Raw genomic sequence first — 12992 nt, 5'->3', positions numbered from 1 at the left:
CTATGTGGATTACAATAAACTGTGGAAAATTCTGAACAAGATGGGAATACCAGACCACCTGACCTGCCTCTTGAGAAACCTGTATGGAGGTCAGGAAGCAACAGTTAGAACTGGACATGGAACAACAGACTGGTTCCAAATAGGAAAAGAAGTACGTCAAGGTGGTATATTGTCACCCTGCTTATTTAACTTATATGCAGAGTACATCATGAGAAACGCTGGGCTGGAAGAAGCACAAGCTGGCATCAAGATTGCTGGGAGAAATATCAATAACCTCAGATATGCAGATGACACCACCCTTATGGCAGAAAGTGAAGAAGAACTAAAGAGCCTCTTGACAGAAATGAAAGAGAGTGAAAAAGTTGGCTTAAAGCTCAACATTCAGGAAACTAAGATCATGGCATCTGGTCCCATCACTTCATGGGAAATAGATGGGGAAACAGTGGAAACAGTGTCAGACTTTATTTTTCTGGGCTCCAAAATCACTGCAGATGGTGATTGTAGCCATGAAATTAAAAGACGCTTAATCCTTGGAAGAAAAGTTACGACCAACCTAGACAGCATATTAAAAAGCAGAGATATTACTTTGTCAACAAAGGTCCATCTAGTCAAGGATATGATTTTTCCAGTAGTAATTTATGGATGTGAACGTTGGACTATAAAGAAAGCTGAGTGCAAAAGAATTGATGTTTTTGAACTGTGGTGTTGGGGAAGACTCCTGAGAATCCCTTGGACTGCAAGGAGATCCAACCAGTCCATCCTAAAGGATATCAGTCCTGAGTATTCATTGGAATGACTCATGTTGAAGCTGAAACTCTAATACTTTGGCCACCTGATGGGAAGAGCTGACTCATTTGAAAAGACCCTGATTCTGGGAATGATTGAGGGCAGGAGCAGAAGGGGATAATAGAGGATGAGATGGTTGGATAGCATCACTGACTCAATGGACATGAGTTTGGATAAACTCTGGGAGTTGGTGATGGACAGGGAGGCCTGTTGTGCTGCGGTTCATGGGGTTGGAAGGAGTCAGATAAGACTGAGTGACTGAACTGAACTAAAAACATATTTAATGCAAATATGAAGAAATACAAAGTCACCATATATTTACAGTCTTTATCCAGGCAAATGGTCCCATGTGAATTAGCAGTTAGATCCTATAGGTATCCCAAATGGTATCTGTGGAAATTTATTTAGGACCAAATTATATTCCCCACCTACTAGACAATTAGAACATAGCACATGTGTGCAGGATAAGGGAGGAAATTATCTATCAAGAATATCTCCAGGCAATTGGCAAATGTCCAGATTTCAGAGAAACCTAGTTAGTGCCCTATTCTAACTGCAAAAGTAATTTTCTTCCTGAAATGAAAAATTAATGTGATGTTCCTGAAGGGAAACATTTAATAATAATCAAGTCAAGGCCATAAGGCACTTGATTCCCTTCTGTGACCTTAGTCCTAATATAGTAGTAACCCTGCAGCTCTGCTCTTAACTAGAGTGTGGTTCAGAGACCAAATCATTGAACCATGATGTTCGGATACTCTCTTTGTTCCCATTTCATATGATAATCAGTGTTGAGCTGATGGATATCGCTAAAAAGTATAAGAAATTTCTTTTCCCCACGTTTTTTTTTTAAACCAAACTACAGTTCAATGATGTTAAAAGAAAGAAATAATTTTAATGAGTTACATTGCAATAAAATCCTGGCTCATATGTTTCCACATACTTCAGTTCCGTTCAGTCAGTTCAGTCACTCAGTCGTGTCCGACCGACTTTTTGCGACCCCATGAATCGCAGCCTGCCAGGCCTCCCTGTCCATCACCAACTCCCGGAGTTTATCCAAACTCATGTCCATCGAGTCGGTGATGCCATCCAACCATCTCATCCTCTGTTGTCCCCTTCTCCTCCTGCTCCCAATCCCTCCCAGCATCAGGGTCTTTTCCAGTGAGTCAACTCTTCTCATAAAGTGGCCAAAGTATTGGAGTTTCAGCTTTAGCATCAGTCCTTCCAATGAACACCGAAGACTGATCTCCTTTAGAATGGACTGGTTGGATCTCCTTGCAGTCCAAGGGACTCTCAAGAGTCTTCTCCAACACCACAGTTCAAAAGCATCAATTCTTCGGCGCTCAGCTTTCTTCACAGTCCAACTCTCACATCCATACATGACCACTGGAAAAACCATAGCCTTGACTAGATGGACTTTTGTTGGCAAAGTAATGTCTCTGCTTCTCAATATGCTATCTAGGTTGGTCATAACTTTCCTTCCAAGGAGTAAGCATCTTTTAATTTCATGGCTGCAGTCACTATTGCCATTGTAATTAATTAGATATCTAAAACAGAGACATAAGAATATACATTAACATTTCATAAGAATATTATTTTGCAATAAAATACTTTACCAATAGCAATGGAAAATTATAGTTACAAAAATACGTTAGAAATTTAGAAGATTCAATTTCATCATTATAAAACCACTAATAAAAATAGCATTTAATAGAACAAGTGACACTTAATAGAAAATGTATATATGTTTAAACAGGAGATGTCTTAGCAATTGTGATTTTTCCCTTAGTTTGTTGCATTTTAAGCTCTGGTTCTATGGAACTCCACACATTTAGCACTATTGTAGAATCTTGAAATCAAGATTCCAATTTTCTGCCTATGAAGGAATCTCTTCCATGGCATGTCTGATGAGTGCTCCAGGTTGAAATATTTTCACAGAGAACCCAAACAAGAAGGCCACTTCCTTATACTACAAGACACTTCAGTGTTTAACAATTTAAATTTGCACCAAATTTTCCTGCCAGGAGTCCTGGTTCTGCTTGACATAGCAGATTCCTTTTACATAACATAGCCCTTCAAATATTTGTCAGCAACTATTATGGCATGGGGAGAAGGCAATGGCAACCCACTTTAGTACTCTTGCCTGGAAAATCCCACGGATGGAGGAACCTGGTAGGCTGTAGTCCATTGGGTTGCTAAGAGTCAGACATGACTGAGCGACTTCACTTTCACTTTTCACTTTCATGCACTGGAGAAGGAAGTGGCAACCCACTCCAGTGTTCTTGCCTGGAAAATCCCAGGGATGGGGGAACTGGGTGGGCTGCCGTCTATGGAATCACACAGAGTCGGACACGACTGAAGCGGCTTAGCAGCAGCAGCAGCAATTATGGCATGGGTAGATTCATTCTAGGAAGCTCACTTTTGCTGCAGGGTGGGATAAAGTGAAAGAACTAAAGCCAAAAGAAATTAGGGAAAGTGATTGCCCAACAGATTATAAGGAATGGAAAAAAGGAACAACCTCTGGCTTTGTATTCCCCAGATGTTCAGTTTATGCCACTGGGAATTTTATGTACGTTTGACATGATAATTAAACTGGCTAATCATTTTGGAAATGATTTTAAAATTAAATTCCTACTATACACAGAACAACAAAACGAACTGGAGATGAATTAAACATTTTAAAGTTAAACCACTGATGTATTAGAAAACTTTACAGGCCAATAAAAAACATTCTTGGATGGTAAAGCATATTCTTAGCACTATCTGAAAATCAAAAATATATTTAAGAAAATATTTTAAAATCTAATCATTCAGCAAGTATGAAACTCAGACCCCAAACTTTAGTATGCAGTCAAGACTTTGTTTTCTCAAATTTCAATCTTCTAACAGGTTGTCAGTGAATTCCAACCTTGATCTCATTGATGCCCTCTTCTCTCCCTCAAGTTGCATGAAATTAGAGAGGCTTATGTGGCAGGGAGAAAAGAAGGCTGGGTGATGGTGGAGTAGAAAGGGATAACAGGATACAAATGCCAGTGCTTTGTCTTTTAACAAGTTCTTTACAGTGGTGGGAAAACCCCACTCTAATGCCTGTCTACACTCTGTGTCTCCTTTCCCAACTTCTCCTCTCCCTCTTTTTCTGCTATAATGGATTTTAAGGGTGCATTTTAAAACATTCATCACATCATAACCACAGTTTTTTTTTTCAAATGTCTGTGTAGAAGAAAATCATGCCCCTAAGTATTGAAAGGAAAAAGGAAAAAAAAAAAAAAACTAGGGAAATTATTCCAATGTACATGATAAACAGAGAAAAAAACTTTTACAAATTAAATGCAAAAGACAGTGTCTCATATAAAAATTTTCAAAGAACAAAGAACACAATCTAGAGGAAGAAACAAATTTTCAGTAAATATGCAAAATTGCTTACACTTACTAGAAATTTTAAAAATGTAAAATAAAGTAACAACTAACAATTATTTAAAAATAATCATACTGGAATATTTTTCTTTTAATGTCAGACCCTAATAATAAAAATAAATAATATTTTGGTGAAAATTAATCCAAAAAATCCATGATAAAGAAAATATCGAAATTTTAAATAAAGGCAGGATCCAACCCTGCGCTTATATGACCTTAATCGTGGCCCTGCAAATAATGGTGAATATCAGGAGAAATAACACTCATGTACATTGTGAATGACCTTTAAGTTAGTGGGTAATTTGGCAATATATATCTACAGTTGAAAAATACATAGCCCTTGACATAAAAATTCCACTTTTGGGAATTTATAATAAAACTATGATAAATGAATACAGGTATCAACACACTGGGCTTCCCTGATAGCTCAGTTGGTAAAGAATCCGCCTGCAATGTGGGAGACCTGGGTTTGATCCCTGAGTTGGGGATCCCCTGGAGAAGGGAAAGGCTACTCACTACAGTATTCTGGCCCGGAGAATTTCATAAACTGTATAGTCCATGGGGTTGCAAAGAGTGGGACACAACTGAGGAACTTTCACTTTTTGGTTACGACTTCCCTATAGATCAAAGGGTAAAGAAATCTGCCTGTGATACAGACCAGGCAGGAGACCTGGGGTCAATCCCTGGGTTGGGAAGTTCCTCTGGAGAAGGGAATGGCAATCCACTCCAGTATTCTTGTGTTGAGAATTCCATGGACAGAGAAGCCTGGCGGGCTACAGTCTGTGGGGCACATTAATAAGAACATTAATATTCATTTACACATTGTTTAAAACAGCAAAACACTGCAAAGAATGATAATCAATTATTCAAATAATTTATGCCGTAGTCACTCACCAGAATAATATTGAGCAATTAAAAAGATGTAGACATAGATGTTTTTACATAGACACTTGAGCTATACTATATAAGTAAAAGCTTTCATTTTTTTGGTGGACAAAATGGTAAAAAAAAAATTGAAGTTTATACATATATAATACATATATATGTGTATGCATACATGCACATGCACACACATTATCTATCTCTATGAATGAATTAAAATTTAGAAAGATGAATCTCGAAGCATTAACTGTAATTATCTCTGGGGGGTAGAATATGGATAATTTTTTTCTTTCTAAATTTCTGTATTAGTGAAATTTTTTCTGACTCCTAAATTTATTCCACCAAGTTGGGAGAGGAGGGAGAACTCAGCCAAAAATTTTCCATCAAAGGAATGACTAAGATACCAAAATCCCCAAATCACAAGAAAAAAGTCTAAAAGCTGTCCAGCTCATTTTTCACCTGCCTTAGAAGATGGCATCTGGAAAAATCTAATAGGGACTGTAGCACTTACAGTCCCAGGATTTTCCCATAAGTCTCCTTCTTCTCTTTTGTTTTGAACAAATATGTTTTCAAGTTCTGGGTTTCACTTTATTTACCCTTGAATGCTGCAATAATGGCACCCTAATTCTAAAATAGATCGTTTTTATAGCCAAGTATCCTTCTATGCCAGTCCCTTGACCACAGTTAACAACAGGAAAGAAGAACAAAACAACACCATGCCCTAAAACTTGGGAGAAAGCCTAGTGTCATGAGAGCAAGAGGATAAAATTTCAAGAAGCCACCAAGCAATGCCAAATTCTATAAAAATTTAAAGGTATGAAGACTAAGTGTAGATTGTTGGATTAGGGAACTGGAGATCAGTGGCCACTTTCAAGGGTATGTTTGGAAGTGAAATGTCAGAAGTTGTTTTGAAAGGATGCTGAAACATTGGGTAAGAACCAAGACAATGGGTAAGAATGAGCTAGAATTTCAAAGTGCAATTTGAGTGAGAAGTGGTGGAAAGAGAAGGACTTGACAGGATAGGAAAAAGAGAAGCTCTAAGCACTTAAAGTGAAGAGAAAGGGAGATATATTAAAATGACATTTTACAATAGAAGTAAATGAAGGAAAATGGTCATGGGGAATGTAGGACTGACAAGGATATAAAATCAAATGTGAATGTGTGCAAATTACCTAGGCCTCCAGATTTGATTCTTTAGTCCAACATGGGTCACAAGATTCCGCATTTTTAACAAGCTCTCAGGTGATGCTGATGCTTCTGCTCTTCAGGACACACTTAGAGAAGCAAGGGGCCGACTCAGTGAAAGGAAAGGAAGACCTCTTTCTCTGAGAATCGATTAAGGAAAGCGACATGATAGGTGTAGAAATCAAGCCCGAGAAGAGAACAGGTAAGGGAGTCTATGCTAAGTGACCTTTAGCTCCTCTGTAAAATATGAGTGAGCTCATTTGTTGAGAATGAGGGAATGTGGAGAAATGAGGTCTCGGAAACAGTGGGGAAGTTTCAGATGAACTGTTGCAAGACGCTTATTATGAGATCAAGAAGACATGAACTGCTTCTTTTGGTGAGGTGCACTATTAACATAATTAAACTATAAAGTGAAGTGTGGGCTTTAGGAAAAGGAAATAAAGATGACTTTCCCCAATTAAAATTAATGAGATAAAGTTCACCTCTGGTGGCCACAATGCGCTTGCTAATGACTGCCTTAAAAGGATCAGGAATGCAGTTCACCCCAATACTTACATCTTTGAAATAGTCTACCCACAATTTAACTCACTTGTCTAAACTTTTTCTATTTATCTCGTGTCCAGAAAATGAATGTGAAAAATACAGCCTTAAGCTGTAAGCAGGCTGCCTAGAAACAATAACAATAAAAAATTGGATGAAAAAATGAGAGCTTCTAGATTGGTTAATATTTGGGCAAAGGGTAGTTTTCAACTTATCCAAGTTAATTTTTCCAAGAGCAATTATCCTTGTTGGCATCTACCCAGGACTTGAGGTTGACATTATTCCTTCAGCAGAAAATGGCATGGGTATCGCTCATGACCTAAAATTCTTCTGGTGTCACCTTGGCCCCACTGTGCCTCTTCTGAAAAATCACTTTTCTGTCATCATCTGCACAGCCCTCCAGTGCTCTAAATTGAGGATTCAGCTTCAGATATTGCCTTGGAATTTGGTTCTGTGTGTGAAATGAACATTGTTAGAAAATGAACCTCCCCTATGTGTTAGTCTGTTCATTAAAAATGGAATAGCAAAAGGAGAAAATAAATTGCAAGGAGTCCCTTAGCCGCCCTCAATATTCACAACATTCAGAGTTGGCTATTGAAATATGAAAAGGCAAACGTGGAAAAGCTGAAAATGAACAGAATCACAGCCCCCAGGTCTCCACTGGTCTGTTCCAGCAGCAGCTGCAGCTCCCCAATCCCAATAATTTAATGTTATGATCACTCTCTCATTATTAGTAATTTTATGCACTATGAACTTCCATGCTTTTCTCATCTACTGATCATTTATACCAGATTCATTCCCCAAATTCATCTGCTGTATTCCTCATCAGGCCTTCTCTGAAGTCATTTTCCTCTTCACTAAATTATCAAAGTGATTCCTTTCATTTCACCTATCATCTCTCTGTTTTATGGTTATTTACATATCTTATCTCCATGTTAAATCATTAGATTCTTAAGAACAGAAATCCCAGCTTACTTTGTTTCATATCCTTCATAACATCTAATCATATTTTTAAAGTTTTTTTATCTGTATGATTTTTTTTTTTTGTAAAAAGGGATTCAGTTAGAGGCTGACATGAAGCTAAAATAAATGGTAATTATCAAAACATGTTTCAATTCTGGAATTCTGTAAGCGTAATCAAGGGTACCACCTCAGTTTTCCCTATGTTCATCCTTGTTCTTACTCTTGGTTGCATGCAGAATATATGGTATGTATTCCAAAAGATATTAGCAAGGGAGCTAATGAGACCCACATAATACACTTTTGATGAGTTAGACTCTGTACCACACATAAACCACAATGAAATGTATAAACTTCATAGCAACAATTTCTCACATTCTCAAATTGCAGAAAGCAGAGATGACGGGAAATGTCATAAAATTAAGAACAATAAAAAAATGCAGGAAAAAAATCACCCAAGGGTTTTACAATCCTCTCTCCATTCAGCAAAAATACTCAATCCTTTTCAGTGAAGGTAGTGAATATCATTTTGCATTTTACATATATCATATGGCTAATTACTTTTTAAATATGGAATTGACAGGATAGTTTGGGGTGAGACAATACTAATCTCATTTTCTGGGAAGTTCTAGAAGAATTTTTATAATCTATTATCAGCAACTTTTCAGTTGAACAGACCGAGTAAAATTTTCAAAATATCTCAGGCTTTTTACTTTGTATGGTATCACCTTTTCATTAATATATCAATAGTGGTGTGTCGTTCTTTCACAGCTTGAAAAATTGGTGCCTAATCTCAAAAAAACTTTTTTCCCCTGCCCTGCCAACAACCATAAGGGTTTTCTTCAATGGATTAAAATACTACTGCTTTATACTAAAGGGAAGTAAGGGAAAAGGGAAGTCGCTCAGTCGTGTCCAACTCTTAGCGACCCCATGGACTGCAGCCTACCAAGCTCTTCCGTCCATGGGATTTTCCAGGCAAGAGTACTGGAGTGGGGTGCCATCGCCTTCTGTGATGAATGAGTCTACCTATTTGTAAAAATGTGACTGATGAAAACAGTGCAATCACTAGGTTATCTGTGCGAGTTCAGTTGTCAAGAGGGAGCAACTCAAAGGACATCACACAATCTATAAACCAGCTGGAAGGAGCCATCCAGACTTTGCCCTGCCGAACCCTTTCTGGGCGATGATACTAAGTAACATTTAAATTAAACTGGGACACAATATACCTCTTTTCTTTGAGATATGTTTATAAATACATAATTGGCATGACATTTCCCACATAGAAGCCTTCCCTGGTGGCTCAGGAATCTGCCTGTAATGCAGAAGACTCTGGTTAGAGCCTCAGGGCTTTCACTTTTTTCCCCCTAAATAGAACATATTAAATAAAATTTACAACATTCACTTTTCAATATATTGCACATTTGTCCTAAAAGTGTTTTTAAAATAACTTATCTGACAGGGGCAAAAGAAGGCCCTGATAATTATCTGATAAATGGCCCAAATTAGGAAATCCATGGACTGTAGCCCTCCAGGCTCCTCTGTCCATGGAATTCTCCGGGCAAGGATACTGGAGTGGGTAGCCATTCCCTTCTCTAGGGGATCTTTCCAACCCAGGGATCGAACACAGGTCTCCCGCATTGCAGGCAAATTCTTTACCATCTGAGCCACCAGAGAAGCCCATACAGCAAATAGAATCATAGAATCAGAGTGGACTTTCTTATAAGACAATCAAAACTGGCAATTACAGAGTAATTTAAAATATAATTTATAAGTATGTGTATAAATATATATTTATAAAAATGCTTTAAGTATAATTTTAAAATATGTCTCTCTTCAACCACAAACACAAATAGTCTATTTGCTTAAATCTGATTCTTATGTATAAAATTTCTAGCCTCAAAGTGTGATGTGTTCACCGGTCCATTGAAAAATATGATAAACATCTGAGAGGTGGGACAAACCAAAATGACTTAAAATGCTATAGCCGCTACTTCCCTCCATTGTTTTCAGTCAGATAGTATAAATTAACTTGGTATAATTAGGGAAGTTAAGTCTAAGATTGTGATAGCCAAAAAAGATTGTTATGAGCCAAATCTAACTGAAATATTTTAATTATTACTTGGAAAAAGTTAACATATGAGTTTTATCAATAAAAACTAAACTGGAATAGCAATCTTAACTACTTTAGCAGGAAGCAAGGGGGAAATAGATTCATCCTTTTCAAATTACTTTCTGATCTGTGACCATCATGGAGGCTTTGAAATGAGCAGAGTAACATAATCTACCTCTTTGCCAAAAGCATTATTACATCAATCTGTCTCTATCTACATGGGTGAATCTTATGCTTGGGAACATTAATAAAATTATTAATTAAGACAACCATCCTGAAACAATGGGCAAACCTGATTATCTTTTATGAACACCAATTTTAAATGCCATAACAAGAATCTGGTCTTCTCTTTCTTATATCCAACCATACTCCGGAAAGAGATTTCAGAATGGAAATCTTTCTATTTTTGTTTGCACAGCCTGAACAGGCATTTGTTCCCACAGATGTTCCACATTTACACACAGGAAAGAATGTTTGAAATCCACCTCCATCATTTACAAAATGATGATGATACTGACTTCCCATTGGGGCTTTGTTAAATGGTTCCAGATATTTATCATCTGTGACCATTGGGACTATCTGGCCTAGATTTGTCTTTTGTAGGTCCTCCTCAAAGCTCTCCCACCCTCTTCTCTAGGACAAAAGTGTTCTGCTTGGTGTAAGAAAATTGCTAATCATATGAGGACATTTCCTGGCTAATCATTAAAGGAGGTTTGTTAATGATGTTCTTAAAGAGGCTTACAAATCATTTAAAGGTAAATGAAATTATTTAACTGACAGCTTATGCATCCAAAAATTATTACTCTTTGTAAAATAGTAATGTTCAGGCATGATAAAATGGTATCTAACTGCACAGTTACTTTATTGTTTAGTACTTAGTGGCAGAAAAAAGTTAATTGAAATATGAAAAATGTTTAGTAAGGATTGGTAGTAATTTACCAAATAATGTTGACTCCAGTCACTTTTACAACTTGAATTTGCTGAAACACCTAGCAATTATTTATACACAGTAAAAAATTGTTGGGTTGGCTAATCAATAAAACATTCACCCCTTCTAGAAGCACTTTTTAAACCCCAAGCAAAAACCAAAAAGGCTGTGAACACAACTGCACTGTTTTATTTCTACTGAATATACAAATCCCATCAAGCATTTAGATCTAAAAGTTTATAGACTCTAACACTCACCAGAAGCAATATAAGATCAGTGTTTTTCTACTTGGGCCCCTGCTGAGGTGAAGACCCTTATAACTTGTTTGAAAATATTAGTATGTCTTAAAGGGCTCAAACTCTATTAGCTTGTTCATTAACACACACACCAACTGAGTCATAACTAAATGAGCAGTGGATTTAAAACATACCTTATAAAAAGTAAAGTGTAGGAGTACCTAAATGGTGATTTAAATGAATATGCTTCTGTAAAAGGAACTTTATTTTATTTTTAATTAATTTTTATTGGAGTATAGTTGCTTTATAACATTGTATTAGTTTTTGCTGTACAGCAAAGTGGATCAATTAGTGGAGGTGATGGAATTCCAGTTGAGCTATTTCAAATTCTGAGAGATGATGCTGTGAAAGTGCTGCACTCAATATGCCAGCAAATTTGGAAAACTCAGCAGTGGCCACAGGACTGGAAAAGGTCAGTTTTTATTCCAATCCCAAAGAAAGACCATGCCAAAGAATGCTCAAACTACTGCACAATTGCATTCATCTCACATGCTAGTAAAGTAATGCTCAAAATTCTCCAAGCCAGGCTTCAACAGTATGTGAACCATGAACTTCCAGATGTTCACGCCGGATTTAGAAAAGGCAGAGGAACCAGAGATCAAATTGCCAATACCTGCTGGATCATGAAAAAAGCAAGAGAGTTCCAGAAAAACATCTATTTCTGCTTTATTGACTATGCCAAAGACTCTGACTGTGTGGATCACAACAAACTGTGTAAAATTCTGAAAGAGATGGGAATACCAGACCACCTAACCTGCCTCTTGAGAAACCTACATGCAGGTCAGGAAGCAACAGTTAGAACTGGACATGGAACAACAGACTGGTTCCAAATAGGAGTATGTCAAGGCTGTATATTGTCACCCTGCTTATTTCACTTATATGCAGAGTACATCATGAGAAACGCTGGACTGGATGAAGCACAAGCTGGAATCAGGATTGCTGGGAGAAATATCAATAACTTCAGATATGCACGTGATACTACCCTTATGGCAGAAAGCGAAGAAAAACTAAAGAGCCTCTTGATGAAAGTGAAAGAGGAGAGTGTTTTAAAAAGCTGGCTTAAAATTCAACATTCAGAAAACTAAGATCATGGTATGTGTCCCATCATTTCATGGCAAATAGATGGGGAGACAATGGAAACCATGACAGACTTTATTTTTTGGGGCTTCAAAGTCACTGCAGATGGTGACTGCAGCCATGAAATTAAAAGATGCTTGCTCCTTGGAAGAAACGCTGTGATGAACCTAGACAGCATATTCAAAAGCAGAGACATTACTTTGCCAACAAAGGTCCGTCTAGTCAAAGCTATGGCTTTTCCAGTCTTCATGTATGGATGTAAGAGTTGAACTATAAAGAAGGCTGAGTGCCGAAGAATTGATGCTTTTGAACTGTGGTGTTGGAGAAGACTCTTGAGAGTCCTTTAGACTGTAAGGAGATCCAACCAGTCCATCCTAAAGGAAATCAGTCCTGAGAGTTCATTGGAAGGACTGATGCTGAAGTTGAAACTCCAATACTTTGGCCACCTGATGTTATAACTGACTCATTGGAAAAAACTCTGATGCTGGGAAAGATTGAAGGTGAGAGGAAAAGGGGACGACAGAGGATGAGATGGTTGGATGGTATCACCACTCAACGGACATGAGTTTGAGTAAACTCCAGGAGTTGGTGATGGACAGGAAGGCCTGTCATGATACAGTCCATGGGGTCGCAAAGAGTCAGACATGACTGAGTGACTGAACTGAACTGAACTGATACATATGTTCCTTATTTTTGTATTTCCTTACCATTTAGGTCACCACAGAGCATTGAGTAGAGCTCCCTGTGCTCTACAATAGGTTCTCATTAGTTATCTATTTTATCTATTTTATATATAGTAGTTGATCCCTATATATAT

Source organism: Bison bison, unplaced genomic scaffold (assembly GCF_000754665.1).
Source record: "Bison bison bison isolate TAMUID 2011002044 unplaced genomic scaffold, Bison_UMD1.0 scf7180017864471, whole genome shotgun sequence".
Classification (NCBI taxonomy): Eukaryota; Metazoa; Chordata; class Mammalia; order Artiodactyla; family Bovidae; genus Bison; species Bison bison.
The sequence above is the reverse complement of the archived record's forward strand: the minus strand, read 5'-3'. Positions refer to the sequence as shown.